This window comes from Pipra filicauda, unplaced genomic scaffold, assembly GCF_003945595.2.
Source record: "Pipra filicauda isolate LSUMZ 115617 unplaced genomic scaffold, ASM394559v2 scaffold18_size4552066_pilon, whole genome shotgun sequence".
In the NCBI taxonomy this organism is placed as follows: domain Eukaryota; kingdom Metazoa; phylum Chordata; class Aves; order Passeriformes; family Pipridae; genus Pipra; species Pipra filicauda.
The window spans coordinates 4,339,554-4,345,151 of NW_024104298.1; positions in this window are offsets into that span (position 1 = coordinate 4,339,554).

Here is a 5,598-nt window from a genome sequence, read left to right on the forward strand (position 1 = left end):
TATTTCTGCAAAGAGTCTTTTAGATGATAATAGTTTAAATGCAGAGTCTCTCTCCCTGTGCATGGACATGAATTCTGTCACACCTTCCTGTGAGAGCAGGGAGCCATCCCAGTGTTCTCAGCTGTCACTCCCTGCACCTCCCTGCCTTTCAGCTGGCTGGTTTTTTCCAGTTGTTGCTTCCCAGCCTGAGGGCACTGATGTTTAGTCAGTGGAGTCCTGCAGGTTAAATGCTGCAAGGTGACTTCAGAGAGAGGACGGGGCAGTGTGAGCCCACCGTGGAATGTGCTGTCGTGTGTTTTTTCAACTTAGTAACACAAGCACTGCAGAATAGCAAGGTAAGATTAGGTACCCATGGGACGCGTTTTTATCATATGTAGAGGCTGTGAAGTGCCTGATGTTCCTGTGTGGGTGGAAGCAGGCTGCCAGTGAAGACCTCAGCCAGTCCCCTGCGGACCAGCTCCTCCTCTGCTCTTAACCCAGGCACAGGCAAAGCAGGAAAACCCATGCCACAGTGCCTGGTATCCTCACCTGCTGGGGCAAAACCAGCAAAAACAGTTGTGTGTGTAACCATAGGGCTGGTGATGCCACAGAGTCAGACTGTACAGCAGCTCTGGAGACAGTGGTGGTGGGAAAATGTGGTTTAACCCATGCTGGCAACTCAGCCCCATGGAGCCCCTCACTCACTGGGGATGGGAGAGAGAACTGGAAGGGTGTGAGAAAATCCGTGGGTTGAAATAAAGACAGTTTAACAGGTAAAGCAGGTAAAGCACAAGCCGTGTGTGTGAGCAAAGCACAATGCAGAGTTAATCCCCCACTTCCCGTGGGCAGGCAGATGTTCAGCCCTCCCAGGAAAGCAGGGCTCCATCACACGAAATGACAACTTGGGAAGGCAAACACCATCACTTCAAATGTCCCTCCTTCCTTCTTACCCCCAGCTTTACATGCTGAGCATCATGCCACATGGTGTGGAACATCCCTGTGGTCACCTGGGGTCAGGTGTCACAGCCGTGTCCTTCCAAAATCCTCATGCATCCCCAGCCTCCTCTCTGGCAGTGTGGGGTGTGTGGACTTCTCCAGGGGCCACAGCACCTTCAGAGGTATATCTGCTCCAACATGGCCTTATCCCTGGCTGCAGTCCCTCCAGGGATGTACCTGCTCTGTTGGGGGCTTACCCACGGCCACACACCTTGAGGTGCTCCGGCGTGACCTCACGCACAGCCACTGGTGCTTCCTGCTGCCACATGGACTTATCCACGGCCACAGGTGCTTCAGGGTGCTCTTCTCATCCACAGAGTCCCTTTGATTCTTGTTCACACTGGAGTTCCAGCCTGTCCAGTACAGTGGCACGGAAGCAGCAGCGATGCCCTGGCTGTCTCCCAGTCCATGGCTGTTACTGGAATGTCCCCAGGCACAGTGGAACAAGGTGATGAGCAGCACAGCACTCCAGCAAGAGGCAAAAGCAAAAAGCAGCCACTAACAAGCACTAGACTCTAATCTACAGTTGGTCAAGTCCCATGGCAAGCACAAGAGCCTGGCAATTAATATCTAAACAGCACTAACAGCTATAAATTTGACGTAGCACATTCCAATCAGACCTGTTGCTGTCTCAAACCCTCAAGCCCCACAATGGGCACCTAAAAGGTCTGTTGTGGTTTAACCCCAGCCAGCAACTAAGCCTGAGCATTTTTATCAGATGCAGCTAACAGTTTTTACCTTGCCCTGAAAAAGGGGGCGATTTTTTTCAAAGTCCCAAAAATTGCCATTTAGACCTTTTTTTGAAGGAAGTATTTCATTAAAAAATATATCTGTCTAAATGAATAATTTTATTTTAAAATTGTCTTCTACCCCTCCAATACCCCTCTATATCTCGGTTTCATCTGAGGTTGGAAAGATCCCCATATTCTTGCAGTTTGGTCACTGAAGGGAAGAATCTTATTTTTGAGCACACGCTGCTGCAGGAGACAGCCAGGCGGGGGTGGCTGGGTTATTCTGTAACTGCAATGCCCAGAAAACACAATTATTGCTGGGGCTGGGGTTATTTGCAGCCTCTTCACAAGAGACCTGCATGCTCTGTGTCACATCAGACAGCCCGCAAGATTTTGCTACGATGGATTACCTCTGGCAATGTTTTCCAGAGGGTCCATTTATTGCAAAAAGACCAAAGGTAATGTCATCCCTGTGCTAATGCCTACACCAGTCATGTCTTCAAGAGGTTTAATTCCAAAATAAGCATTCTGACAAGCCTTATTCTTTCCTGATGACCTCAACAGTGGTGAAGGTTCCTTCATTGCTGTGTTTTGGGGGAGCAGAGCATTGCATGCTGCCCTGGCTCTAGGAAGGAGAGAGAAAAAGGGCGACTGACATTCCTATGGGCTCTTCCTCTTTCAGTAAAATCTGCATCCAGATATTTTCCTAATCACCCAACTGGCGTTTGGGAGTCACCACGGAGCAGAAGCTGCTCTCTGCTCTGAGCTGATTTAATAGTAAAGCAGTTTCATGAGGAGCAGGAGAAAGAGGTTAGGGCTGGAAGTGGTGCAGAGACTAATCCTAGGATCCCAGAGGACACAGAGAGTCCCTACCAGACATAGCACCCAACATACTATATAATTTCTGTCATTGCTTATTCCTGATTCAGCAAGGCACAGGCTGACTAAGGGGAGCCAGGTTTAAGCAGCAGGTTCAGTACAAGACACGAAACCAGATGAGCAACGAAATTCTGAAACCAGCACAGAATTGCTGGGGGATGGGCTGACAGCACTGCTGAAGATAAGTACAGATTGAAATGAACAATAAATTGCTTATCTTTATTTTACAGCCCCATCATCTACCCTCGGAGGGCAGTCAGGTACTGGGCATAGTTAGGTGTGGGGCAGGACCCAATCAGCATCTCTCCAGGAGCTCAGGGGTGTCCCCTACCACCAGTACATATAAACTCAGCTCTGGAGCCAGAGAACACACTCGTCTGACACACTGGAGGTGGTGAGTGTGGCTTATCTCTTACCTTGACTCAGGTAACTTCGGTGTCGTGGAGAGACTTGAAATTTGGCAGCCTCTGCTCCTCATCCTCAGCAAAGGCTGACTCTGACCTGGGCAGTATCTGTGCTTTCAGTAAGTTCTGAATAAATCAGGCAACCTGGGAGGTTCTGGCTTTAGGCTGCAGGGTCAGCTGGGTGGTGGAGAGCTTGCACAGCTCCAGCCTTGGAGGTTTTCAAGACCCACAAGGATAAAACCCTGAGCAGCCTGGGCTGAACTTAGTGCTGCCCCATTTTTGAAGCAGGAGGCTGGACTAGGACCCTTCCAGCCTGTGTCACTCCATCATTCTGTTCAAATGATGCTGCATTTGTCTTGCTCAGTGACAGCAATACCATTTCTTTTAAATAAAGCAATAAAATGGCATTTTGCTTTGAATGAGGCAAGTTTGCACGTAACTCCTTCTGCCTTGCTGAGTTCATCTTAATTTCCCTCAGTTTAAATAACGAGCATCTTGATTTTCTTCCCCTTGAAGTTATCAGTGCAGTTTGATAACCTGATAACTGCAATCTCCTATCTGCAGAGTACTCTATAAACGTTAGCCTATGATCCTTGTCATATATTTTCATTAAGTGACAGCAGCTGTGTGTTATCATTCCTGTTCTCTTGGCTTGCCTCCCAACTCCAGTGGAGATTTCCATTTATCCTTTGCCCAAGAGTCTGTAATTAGCAGGAAGTAACGGGGCCGTCACAGGACACCTGTAATAGGTCAGGCGTATTTGATGGCTGATGGATCAACACTGGAGCTTCAGGCAGGGGTTGGGAGAAGTACTGGGACACAGGGGTTTGGTAATCCAGAGAGGATTCTGCTCACCTCCCACCCAGCAATTCATGAGATGTGACTGCTGAGAATGTCAGCAGGGGAGCAGCTCAGCAGTGTTGTGTGCTCCAAAAGTCAGACCCTTCCCATCCTTTGGTACCATTTCGGGTTGTCTGCCATGTCTTGTAGACAGTTTTTGGGTTTCCACACTTCAGGCAGTTTTTAAGATTACTTTCAGAACCACAGTGGTTTTTTTGGCATATCTTAATCTAAGTTTGGATCCAGATCCTGGGCACAGCGATGCAGAGATTTGAGTGTGTGCTGTAACTGCATCTGTGCAGGACATCCATGCAGTCCTGCAGCACCACACCAGAATCACCCAGCCCTTGAGGAGAGACATGAGGAATTCTCCAGCAGACAGAAATGTAGATGTTGGACTAGTTAAGGATAAGCTCTTATTTCTTTGTTCTCTGGGTGTCTAGAAAACACCTCTGTATCTGCTTTAAGTGAATGAAAAAAATGGAAAAAAAAAAACAACATTCTTGACAATTTTTTGTGTCAGATGTCAGGGGAACTGAACACAGTGAGCAGAATGCAACCTTGTTTTAGAAGGTGGGAAGCCAGTAATGCTCTTCCTTCTGTGAAGCCCTTCTGCACCAATCCCCTCAGCCCAGCTGCTACCTCCAACCCTCAGCTTTTGGGACAGGGTGGCTGCTGCTGGAAGGGGCAGCACTGGGGCCTGAGGTACTTCTTTGTGGTGATAAGGGAGGTGCTTGGATGCTGCTGTTCCCAGGTGGGTCTCTGAGGGGAGTCAGGGTGCTCCTGAGCCCCCAGGGAGGTCTCCCACCTTCACCCAGGGCTTGGCAGGTCTCCTGCAGCTCTGTGAACTGCTCCACGGGGAAAGATGGGCACGGGAAACATGTCCACACAGACAGGGTTGGAGGGTAGGGGGGGCTTGTGTGGTGTGGGCTTGCAGCCCTAATAATTTCAACCCTCTGCCTCATCTCTTTCCACCCCACCATAAAATGGTAGGGATGGGCATCACCAGAAAAAGAAAGAAAAAAATACACTCATAAAATCCAGTTTGCTAGCATTTTGGCTGGTAACGTGACCTCAGCTGTGAAGGTGGGCTGACACTGTGGCTTATCTCTTCTTTACCCACAAGCGACTTTTGCTCCTTCCCAGTTAATTCATTAGGTAAACACGGATTTGCTTCAGGAGATTTACTCAAGGCCAACACAAATCTTGGCTTGCAAGGAAATGTACTTTTTTTTTTTGTCTTTAATCCTTCCCGAGAAGCAGCAGATTTGTCAGTGGAGGGGAAGAGCACTGGGAAGCAAAGTTTGCTGGGAAAGCTTTTGTTGACTGCAAGATCCAAGCCATCGTGGTGTGACTGCCCTGCACTCTCACAGCTTCCCACTGCTTTCTGAGGCTGGGGTTGGTGTCTCTGGAGGAGGAAAGGTGGCTCAGGGTCTGATGGGGAGGGGGCAGACTGGAGTCTTTTGTCTGCTTTGGTTGTGGGACCAGATGGCAACACAAGGTTGTTGACTTCCACCTTTGGAGATGTCCCGGGGCCTCTGGATAAGAAGGTTGGTCGGCACACCGGGTGCTGTTTCATCCCTCTGGTGTTGCTGGAATAACGGTGTGCTGTGCTTCTGTGTTCCAGGGACATCCCAGCACTCAGGGAGCAAACCACAGCACCATCCTCCTGTCCTGGTGTGGAAACCACCAGGAGAACACAGCACAGACCTCAGGGAGTCCTGCCACGGCGCTTCAAAGGAACTCTGAGCAAGAGGGTGGAAGGAGCG